This window comes from Dipodomys spectabilis, unplaced genomic scaffold, assembly GCF_019054845.1.
Source record: "Dipodomys spectabilis isolate Male_0828 unplaced genomic scaffold, ASM1905484v1 ptg000051l, whole genome shotgun sequence".
NCBI classification, from domain to species: domain Eukaryota; kingdom Metazoa; phylum Chordata; class Mammalia; order Rodentia; family Heteromyidae; genus Dipodomys; species Dipodomys spectabilis.
In genome coordinates, this window is record NW_024870728.1 from 6,636,781 (window position 1) to 6,649,023 (window position 12,243).

Here is a 12,243-nt window from a genome sequence, read left to right on the forward strand (position 1 = left end):
CAGATATCCTCCAGGCACAGGATCAGCCAAGCGTAGGGCTGCACGGGTCCCTTGATCCTTGCTCAGCTTCTTACTGTCAATAAAAAGAAAGAACATCTTGCTGTGGGCCCTTGCCTACTATCTTCTCATGGAAACAATTCTGTCCATTCTCATTTTTCCGCTCTCCTCTACCTACCCCCAAAGACTCACATGCAAGGGAAACATCGTACTTTCCTCCACCCCATCTTTACTCAAGGCAAAAGCGTTTTTACCTCTCTAAAACAGAATGTCCCCTCTTACTTCCAACCAGAAGCTTATTCATGAAAATTATGAAAACAGAACATGGAAAGACCTAAGACTGAGCCAACAAAACACACAAAAGAATGCTCGCTTCAATAGAACATGTACTAGAATTCAAAACAACATGGAGAAGATTAGTCTGGCCCCTGTGCAAGAATGACATGCACATTTGGAAACTGCTCGATATTTTTAAATAAAAGAAAACAGAAGAATGCTTCACTGGAAGTCATTTGGAAGAGATACAATTCTAGAGACATAAAACTAATTAAGTACCAATAGACTAGGTTTCCTGCTAACTTACTGTACACTTATTATATATTGGGAAAAGCAACAACATGAAGTCAAACATTAATGATACTTTCTATTAAAAATTATTGTTTTACTTACAACTTCCATCCTAAATACTGATTTGACTTACTTTATCAAATAATAATTAGAAAGTTATGATGAGAGATGCATGTGTCATAGGCATTAATATTTTGAAATGCATAAGTACTACAAATTGCAAATGATCTTAAAAGTATTGTCTATATATTATAAACTAGTTTAGCATAGTTACTACATATTTTGCAAATAAATAAAATGATAACCTATCTCTACCACATTAATACCAGATCAATTATCAAATAACATGATTTAAAAAGCTGATTTAAATATAGATAGCTATCTCATGGACCTAGAAGGTGGACAATTTTAAGAATGATAGTGAAATGTAAAATACAAGGGGAAATAGAAGTAGTATTTTAAGATATCACATTTTTTTAAATGTATGAAGATAGAAAAGATCTATGCTTGTTTTGTACACAGGGTATGGCTATTACTTTGATACCAAAATTTACTGTAAGCCATGGACATCACCAACAAAATTAGGGTCCATATTGCTTCTGTCTTTCTTTCCTTCTCTCTCTCTCTTCCTCTCTCTCTCTTTCTCTGTCTCTCTCTCTTCACAGAGTATGTGTGTACATATATATGTATAAGTAGTTGTCTATTTGAATTGTTACACACTAAAACAGATAAGAAACAGAAATCTGAAGTTGATATCATTCTCAGGACACTAATTTTGGAAAATTTTCAGAAACATTAAAACTTTTCCAGACTCTTTCCCAGGAAAATGAAATTCTTCCCAGTTACAGATTTCAAAATGATAAGTTCACTTATGGCAGCCACACACCCCAGGGACTTACCGCTGCTTGATCAATTGGACATCTGCCAAGATATTTTGGTATCTTAAGGGAGGTGAGGGAATGTCCCCAAGCTGTAATTTACTGCTGTCACCAGAAGGGACCCTCAGAGCTGCTGAGGAAGTTTTCCACCCATAAATGCCAAGATGCTGAACACCAAGCTTGAACTTGCACGTTGGTAAACAGAAATGTGCACATTAGTGTTAAATAACATTGCCTACACATTTCTAGGTATGAAAAAGAAATGATACTAATAATTGAGCTTATTGTCAGCTATCTAAAATTAATGTTTCTTTGTATATGAAGGAGTCTATTATGTTATCACTACATAAGCCATGAAAAAAATACATTGATCCTGGAATAAATGTATTAACTTGTTTCTTTGGATTAGCAAAATATTGGTGGGATTCAAATGTAAGCTATTTCTATTCTAATAGTGTATCATACTAACTTCACTCTCTCAGTACAACTGCCTTTGACTTCCTTTCAATATATGCAGCGCATTGTTTATACATTTACGTACTTTTATTGACATGACAAGACTATATATGATTGGAGTGGCTTTCTTAGATTGGAAATGCATCAGGAAATCTATAATGTTATATGTCATATAAAAGATTTTAAAATGACTAGAAATAGTGAGGACTGAAAATTTTATATTTACACAGATTTTATGTCTCCTGAGTATTGTGAACCGTTTGCACTTCATACTTACAAAGCAAAAGGTGTGAATGAATCCAAAATTCTGCCTTTCAAATGGGACAACACAGAGTCAGGAATTTTGCCAGTGATCCAAAATTTGTGCTTAATAAGACCTGCGTACATATATTCTATGCTGCCTCGTCTTTGCTCTCTTCAATACAGGTGACCTTGAAATAGATGATCTTCCACTGGCAGAATTTTGTGTTTAATATGAATAATGAATATTTATTGGCTTTCCAGATAGCATTTTAGCAAATCAGCCCTGAGTGAGGCAGTTATTTACTTAACGGTAGAAATAACCTCTGCATGTAATTTATCGTGCTTTATAATTATAGTCTGCATACAGTGAGTTCATTTTTACCATGTGCCATCAAGTTGCTTATTGCTAACATTGTTTTAGGCCAGCAATTCAATTAGCTGTACATATCATTGGTTTCTAAGGATGCCTCAATTTTAATCATGAAAACAGTGTTTCATTGTAGATTTTAATATAGCATATGGAATAAACATTTTTTGCTGTTATTCATCTATTTGATGCAAAAGCCAAGAATGATATCAAGTGCCAAATAATTACTTGAATAAAAATTAATCCACTCTCTACCTAGTATGAAGCATTTTGGAAGTTCAGTCTCCAGCTGAAAAGTAGACTCACCACCATGCTGGAATCAGAATATAACAGCTATAACAACAAAATATCCATTAATATAGGGATCCAAAATATGAAAAAAAAAAGTCCTTCGTATGCATCTTGTCTCTGAGTCCTGACAAGAGCAGACAATTCAGGAAGAGAGACACTTTGCCGTGGTACAGTTCAAAAGGCTCTCTGTCATTTGTGGATGCTTTTTCATGGCTTAGGATAAGTTTGCAAAGAAATATGAATCCAGTGCCTCGAGTCTAAGAAAAAAAATCTACTTTATTATAAAATCTAACAAAACCCTGTTAGAAATCTTAAGTCTTCTCAGCACTGCACTTTGCTCGCCAGAACTTACAGAATTAATTTCTACATGTTGAACACAATGCATGGGATTTAGACATGGAACATGAAGGTAAGTTCTAGCCTAGGGTGCAAGAATCAGGGAGGTAATGTGACACAAAATAGAGCACATTGTTGTAGAGTTGTGGCAGGAGTGACATTAAAAACTGGGTGATTTTCAGGTCTAACACAAGGGAATATGTAGGTAAAGCAACGCCCAACTAATGTTCTGGATAAGTTAAAAATCTGGGAAGAGACCAAAAGAAGAAGATGTTAAGATTTAAGTAACAACTGAACATCAAAGCCAAAGCCTTGATGATTGTGTGGTATCAGAGCCAAGGGGAATGGATGGAGGAGAAAGGTAGAAGGATAGAAAGATCCTTTCTCTATTCCTTTGTTAACCTCAACTTCTATGTGCCCAGTGGGTTTCCTTTATATGTTGCATGATGAGGGCTTAAAGATAAGTTTTACTCATTTAATGTTTTATTCATAGCAAAAAGAACAAAAAATCCAAAGCAAAATTTAATAGGTTTTATTAGATCAATAAATGCCAATAATAATAGATGGACTGAGAGATTAATGACATGACATTACGTGTGAGTGTGTGTGTATCTGCACAAATGTATGTGCTTCTCTGTCTTGACTTATACTTTCATCATCAGAGTATGACAGAGTTCCTTGGATATATACTTAATTGCAAAAAGTTTTGTTTCTCAATCTTAGATGTAACCTGATAAGTGAAAAACTACATTACCCAAACATTCATTTCTTTAATAATTAGAAATGAACATTCATTTATACTTTACAGTTACTCTTAAGATTTTATTCACTTTTTATTTGAAGAATAACCATTTTATATATATATACATATATATATTTGAAATATAAAGTGATGTTTGGGTACATAAAATAGTATGTTTAAATCAGCTAATGATTGACTATATCATACTATATATTCATTCTATTTGTTGCAGTGAAAATATTTAAAATACAGTGTTTTAGAAGTTTCAAAGTTGAAAACAATATTGAGATGTATATCAGTTTGGTACATTGTAATTTTTGTAATTTTTGATGAATAGGTATAATTGGTACATACCCATGGGGTCCAGTATGTATTTCAGCATATAAACATAACAGGCACTGATCAAATCACTTTTTTCACCCTACTTCCAAGAGAAATTCACCTCTCTGGGCACCTTTGGCTCATGCCTGTAATCCAAGGTACTCAAGAGGCTGAGATCTGAGGATCATAGTTCATAGCCAACTCAGGTAGGAAAGAAGCGACTCTCATCTACAATTAAGCACCAAAACAAAAAGGCAGATGTGGAGCTGTGGCTCAAATGGTAGAGCATTCGTTTTGAGCAATATAGCACAGAGGCCTTGAGTTCAAGCCCCAGAGCCAGCACCACAAACAAACAAACAATCAAACAATCATTTAACCTCTAGTAATCGCTATTCCAAATTCTGGTTAAATTTGTTTTTTCTTTTAGCTTCTACAGGAGAGAAAATCCACTACTCTTCATCCTGTGTCTGTTTCATTTCACTTAATATAGTGTCTTCCAGTTCCGCTCATTTTGCAGCAAAAGACAGGATTTCTTTCTTCTGTAAGAATTTACCCTGAAAGCAGAAGTGAATGGAATCAGTAAACATTGTTGGCCAACCAGGGAACGCCTGAAAGCTAGGGAAGTGAGAAAAGGAAGTGACAGTTGTCAGGGTCTGCTTTAGATTCACACAAACTTCTCACACATGGGCTGGAAGGCTGAAATGCTTCCAACGTGGCTCCTCTCCTTCTGTCCTTCGGCCTTTCAGAGGCAATGGGGAAATGGAAATCCACTCTGGTGCACTGTACCACACTCGACCATTGGCATACCCAGGTGAGAAGCCAATACTGAATTCATCCCAACAGCATGAGATAGGGAGAGCAGAGTGACATCAGCCTTTTCTGCTACAAGAAAGATTGTTAGTTTTGTTACTGGGTGACAATCTTGATTTTGAAGAGTATTAATTCTTCCTTATTTTCTTGCAACAATTTTCCCAATTTATATTTGACAAAGGATCCTTTCAAATACTAGCATTGTGTAGTTAAGATGATAGGAAACCAATTTGTAGAAGGAAAGGAAAATTCTTGGAAAGACATTTATAGTTTAAGAGCCTGTAAGTTATTTATGATACAAAGAAGGAAAAATACGTATAGGCATTAAGTGTAAATACGCTTAGTTTTTGACAAGAAAGTCTTGCAACACAGTACTTCAGATATCTGAAGTACTTATTCTTTATCTTGAAATGGTTCCTTTATTTAACATATAACTTTTCTATATGTTATAGAAAAATATGACTAATAACAGACTGAACTCATAATTATTGAGTTTTAATAAACTCTAAATAGCTGGTAATTCTGTTCAATGGTAGATCACTTGTATATTTCAATCTTCAGAACCATAAGAAAATAAAAAATTTACAATAAATGTAGTCAAACTAAATAATAAGGAAACTAAAATCCATGAAGTCCATGCTAACTATTCTCATAGTTTCTCAACTACTGGTACAATAGTGACAAACCAAGCCTCTGAAGTCTAATATTTTCTGTATTTTAATTAAAATGTGACTTCTGGAAAAGGAAAATTTCTGCATATCCCTGAAAACACTTGTGGCTTCTTCATTGACTTTTTATTCTCCTTGAGTCATGATAAAAAAATCCTTGTTCTGTTGGGATTAATAATACAAGGCAATTAAACATTCATACACTTGTCTTTGGGCCATGTTTCTGTACCAAGTAGTTTTGTGCCTTTTTTTGTTTGTTTGTGGGTCATGGGGCCTGAACTCTGGGCCTGGGCGCTGTCTCTCAGCTCTTCAGCTCAAGGCTAGCACTCTACCACTTGAGCCACAGTGCCACTTCCGGCTTTTTCTGTTTATGTGGTGCTGAGGAATCGAACCCAGGGCCTCATGCATGTGAGGCAAGCACTCTACCACTGAGCTACCTTCCCAGCCCAGTTTTGTGACTTTTTGCAAAAGTATTTCCTAAAACTTAAAAGGGATAATTATAATCAACAAAATAATCAAATGATGAATTCATTAATGAATTCATTTATTCAGTCATTTGGTGTTTTGCAGAACAATTGTGTGAAGTGAGTGCATTCTATATGTTATGTTATTAATGCAAATATATATGCTTTACAAATTACTCATCTGCATTTTCTAGTTTTTTCCAGATATACTCAGTTTAAAGCCAAGCAAGGGCAAGCCCCAGTACCAGCACATGTGCCCTGCTCCCCACACACACGTAGTGTGCTCCATGTTTATGTATTTGAGATTAAACCCCTATCAGGTTTGTGTATAAATATATTATCAATAGCCACATTAATCAGAATTCCTAGGTGTCAAATTTTGTATTTATAGTTTTTCTGTAGATTTCTTGGTCTGTTGTTTCCTACACTTGCAGGTGGAATCTCTTAAATATTAGTAATGAATATGTTTCATTCCATGTAATAAATACCATCAGGTTTGAAAGGATAAATAATCTTCTCAAAGGCACAACAGATCATTAATCACTATGTACTCACTACTATTCAAAATCTTTGAGCCCTTTTGATGTTATAAAAACTAAATTGAGGTTTTAAGATTTAAAGGTGGATATGACATGATTTATACATTTTAAAATTTCTCTGACCATCTCAATTTATCTTGAAAAGTTGTAACTGTAGCAAAAAAAAAAAAAAGGAAGCATCCTTGCCCATGTAACTGTAACCCCTCTGTATGGTATTTTCACAATTAAAATTAAATAGATAGATAGATAGATTCGAATAAAAAATGAAGCATATTAAAAGAGGTGAGGTTGGGAATGTGGCTTACTGGTGGAGCGCTTGGCTAGCATGTATGAAACCCTGGATTCAATTCTTCAGTATTACGTAAACAGAATAAGCCAAAAGTGGTGCTGTGGCTCAAGTGGTAGAGTGCTTGCCTTGAGCAAAAGAAGCTTAGGACAGTGCCCAGGCCCTGAGTTCAAGCCCCAGGACTGGCCAAAAAAAATAGAGAGAATGAAAAAAAATTGATTTCTAGCTTTTTTGGTTACTTATATATGAGGGAAATTTTACTTTAGAAAGAAAGATTGCTAGTTTTGGAGTTAGCTCCTTCTATTTGTATGTTACATACTTCACAGACACTCAGAAGGAATCACCTAGAGAAAAGTGTGGAAAAGAATAGCAATAGTTACAGAAAAGAGAATGTTTGTAACTCATCTGTATAGTCCACAAAGGATTTTACTTAATTGTATCATTGAGTGACCAAATTCCCTTCATTCTAACTTTTTATAGATCAACTTTTTGGTTAGATTTCTACTGCTGTGTGAACTATTAGAAAATATTTAATCCCATAGCCTGCAGTGCTATAGACAAAAGTTTGTCACCAAATCAATGGGTTATTATTAATGTATTAGAGTATCTCAAGCCAACCAGTGCTGAGTACTTATATGGACAAACGAAGGAGAAATCAATTTCCAATGTACTCAAGTTGTTAGCAGAATTCAGTTCCTTGCAGTTGTAAAACTGAAGTCCATGTTCCCTTGCTAACAGTTAACCAGTGGGTCTTTCTCAGCTTGGCCACAGAGAAAAGAGACAGACAGATGGACAGATGGATGGACTGACGGACGGACAGACAGACAGACAGAGAATTTGTTGCCTGTTTTTCATATTTGAGGTAGAAATAGTGCATAAAAATATTTGCTGGCTTACATAGGTCCCATGGTTTCCCTTATTTGCAATAACTAGTATATGTCTGAGCCAAGCAGAAACAATCAGATTAGTTGATGTTAGGCGAAATGAACCCAAGATAAGGACTCACATGGTTTTTTTTCTTTCTTGCTATTGTTTCTAACATATTTATAAGATGATTTCTTTGTTGCTTTGTATGTCTCTCCCCCACAGGATAACTCCTGTTTTCACTGTATTTGATGTTGGTATAATTTGTGGAGGGGAAGGGAAAAACAAATTGTTTAAATAGGGTGGACCCATTGCAACAATGAGATGTACAGACGTTATGTTGAAAAACAAACTTTACAACTTTGGCTTGGGGAGGGGGACGGGGCGGGGGTAGATGGGAAAGGGAAACAAAGGAGGAGGCAACAATGCTTGATAAGAAATGTACTCATTGGGCTGGGAAGGTGGCTCAGTGGTAGAGTGCTTGCCTTGCATGCATGAGGTCCTGGGTTCGATTCCTCAGCACCACATAAGCAAAAAGAAAAAAGCCGGAAGTGGCTCTGTGGCTCAAGTGGTAGAGCGCTAGCCTTGAGCTGAAGAGCTGAGGGACAGAGCCCAGGCCCAGAGTTCAAGGCCCCATGACTGGACCCAAAAAAAAAAAAAAAAAAGAAATGTACTCATTACCTTGCCCATGTAATTGTAACCCCTCTGTACAGTATTTTCACAATTAAAAAATATTTATGCTACCAACTTCTCTGACTTCCTCTTCTGCTACAAACAAGAGAACATTGTCTGCTTTTAAAAGTTCCCATCGTTCCTTAAGTATTAAGCATATCTGAATAATCTCCCAGATTATAGACTCCACCATTAGAAACCAATGCAACTACTTCTAGTAGAGATTCAGAAAGTATTGGGACCATCATGCCTCCTTTTACAAAGTGTGTGCTGTGAGCTCTGTTTGTAGTGCCCCATGGGCCTCAGTGCCTGTGGTCACCTCCCCTGATCTTGTAATTGGTCTTGACTCAGAACTCTTGACCTTTCGTGGACTGATGCTTTGCTTTTCAAGGTAAAAAGACAAAACCACTCATTCTATTCCATGCCATGTAAGTCTTCATGTTTATGTATGCCAGCTTGCACTGACATGTTCAAGAATTACAATGAAAAGCTGACCAATTAGAAGGAAAAGAGATGAAAAACAAAGTAGAAAGTCTTGACAGCAGGTTAAACCATGCAGAAGATCGAATCTCAGGGATTGAAGACAGCCTAGATATTATAGAGAAAGAACATACAACCATCCAAGACAAGTCCAAGAAATATGATAGATCTATCCAACACTTGGAAGACACCATCAGAAGGCCTAATCTAAGGATAATGGGTGTAGAGGAGCACCTAGAAACAGAAGTTAATGGCCTAGGAAATTTGTTTAACAGGATCCTAGCAGAGAACTTCCCAAACATGCAAAAAGATAGGCCTATTCAGATACAAGAAGCTTTTAGAACTCCAAACAGACCAGACCAGAATAGGACATCCCACCGTCACATTATAATCCACACAGGATCAACTCAGACCAAGGAAAAGATCCTTAAAGCTGTCAAGGAGAAAAGATTAATCACCTATAAAGGGAAACCAATTAGAATCACCTCAGATTTCTCAGCAGAGACAATCAAAGCAAGAAGAGCCTGGAATGATGTATGCCATGCCCTAAAAACAAACAACTATCAACCAAGAATACTGTACCCAGCTAAACTCTCCTTCATAACTGAAGGACAAATAAAAACCTTCCATAGCAAAGAAAAATTGAAACAATACATCTCCACCAAACCAGCCCTACAAAAGATTCTTAAAGATGTCCTACACATAGAAAACCAACAAGACCACAATAAAGGCCAAGAAACTGCACCCAAACTGAGAATCCAAGAACCCAGTTTTCGCAGCCCCCAAGAAGGTGGATAACATGGCAGGAACTCCCAAATACCTCTCAGTCCTTTCTCTTAACATTAACGGACTGAACTCTCCAATTAAGCGACATAGACTGTCTAGTTGGATTAAAAAACAACGCTCTTCTATCTGCTGCCTTCAGGAGTCACATCTTGCCTGTAAAAACAAACACATTTTCAATGTTAAAGGCTGAAACAAAATCTACCAAACAAACGGCCCCCATAAACAGGTGGGAGTTGCAATCCTAATATCAGATGAAATAGACTTCAAATTAAAATTGGTGAGAAGAGATAAAGAAGGTCTCTACATACTAATTAAGGGATCTCTCCTTCAGGAGGATATTACAATTCTAAATATCTACTCGCCAAACAATGGAGCACCCAAATTTATCCAAGAAACACTACTTTCCCTCAAATCCCATATAAATCCAAAGACATTAATTGTTGGGGATTTTAACACACCACTCTCCCCACTAGATAGATCAACTCGGCAAAAACTCAACAGAGAAACTGCAGATCTAAACAGCTGCATAGATCAACTAGATTTAACAGATATCTACCGAACATTTCACCCAGCAGCATCAGAATACACGTTTTTCTCAGCAGCACATGGAACATTTTCTAAAATAGACCACATTTTAGGCCACAAAGCAAACTTGTCTAAATTCAGAAACATTGGAGTTATACCTTGCATTCTCTCTGACCACAAGGGAATAAAATTAGAACTCAACACCAAAAGCCACCAAAGAAAGTCTTATATCACATGGAGGCTGAACAACACACTGCTGAATCACGAGTGGGTCATGGAAGAGATTAGAAAGCAAATTCAAATGTTCATGCTATTCACCAAAAATGAACACATAAATTACCAGCTCCTCTGGGACACAGCAAAGGCAGTACTCAGAGGCAAGTTTATAGCTCTGAGCTCCTACATCATAAATTGGAGAGATCTGAAACTAACAATTTAATGACACATCTAAACCTCCTTGAAAAAGAGCAGCAAGATAAATCCCCATTCCAGTAGACAGAAAGAAATAATTAAAATTAAATCAGAATTAAATGAATTAGAATCAAAAAAAACTATAGAAAGAATCAACAAAACAAAGAGTTGGTTCTTCGAAAAACTTAACAAAATTGACAGACCCTTAGCAAATCTTATCAGAAAAAGAAGAGAACACACCCAAATAAATAAACTCAGAGACGAAAATGGAAACATCACCACGGAAACAACCAAGATTCAGAACATTATAAGGGAATACTTCTCAAAACTTTATGCTAATAAGTTTGAGAACTTTACAGAAATGGACCTTTTCCTAGCAAATATTGACATGCCAAAACTAAACCAAGATGAGTTAAACCAGCTTAACAGGCCCATATCAAGCATTGAAATAGAAACAGCAATAAGAGACCTCCCAGCTAAGAAAAGTCCAGGACCAGATGGTTTTACAGCGGAATTCTACAAGGCCTTCAAAGCAGAGCTCACACCAATACTCCTCCAACTCTTCAATGAAATTGAAAGAGAAAGTTCACTACCGAACACATTCTATGAAGCCATCATAACCCTCATCCCAAAACCAGGCAGGGACTCATCTAAGAAAGAGAACTATAGACCCATTTCTTTGATGAACATTGATGCAAAATTTCTCAACAAAATTTTGGCCAACCGACTTCAACAATTCATCCAAAAAATCATACACCACGATCAAACAGGATTCATTTCAGGAATGCAAAGCTGGTTCAATATACGCAAATCAATTAATATCATTAATCACATTAACAGGAGCAAGAATAAGAACCACATGGTTATCTCAATAGATGCAGAAAAAGCATTCGACAAGATCCAACACCCCTTTATGATGAAGGTTTTGGAAAAATTAGGAATCCATGGAACATTCCTCAATACAATAAAGGCTGTATATGACAAACCTACAGCCAGCATTATACTTGACGGTGAAAAACTAAAGCCATTTCCTTAACTCAGGAACAAGACAAGGATGTCCACTCTCTCCACTTCTCTTCAATCTAGTATTAGAATGCCTAGCTACAGCAATAAGACAAGATGCAGACATAAAGGGGATCCAAATAGGGAAAGAAGAAATAAAACTCTCCCTTTTTGCAGATGACATAATCTTGTATTTAAAGAATCCCATAGACTCCACTCCCAAATTACTCAAGCTGATTCAAAACTTTGGCAAAGTAGCAGGGTATAAAATTAACCCCCAAAAATCAATGGCTTTTCTGTATGCCAACAATGAAATGAGTGTGGCTGAAATTAGGAAAGCAACTCCATTTGTAATAGCCCCACAAAAAATAAAATACCTAGGAATTAACTTAACCAAAGAAGTGAAGGATCTCTATGATGAAAACTTTAAAATCTTGAAAAAGGAAATTAAAACAGAACTTAGAAAATGGCAAAACAAAACCTCCCATGCTCCTGGATTGGAAAGATTAACATCGTGAAAATGGCAATACTTCCCAAG

General features: G+C 36.2%; 1 non-coding gene across 1 annotated transcript; it reads left to right on the forward strand.

Moving 5' to 3' along the window:
• The first annotated feature begins 364 nt into the window (after positions 1-364).
• LOC122107588 lies at positions 365-470 on the forward strand. Its single transcript, XR_006147375.1, has one exon. It is a non-coding gene; the product is annotated as a U6 spliceosomal RNA (small nuclear RNA).
• The last annotated feature ends 11,773 nt before the right edge of the window (positions 471-12,243 follow it).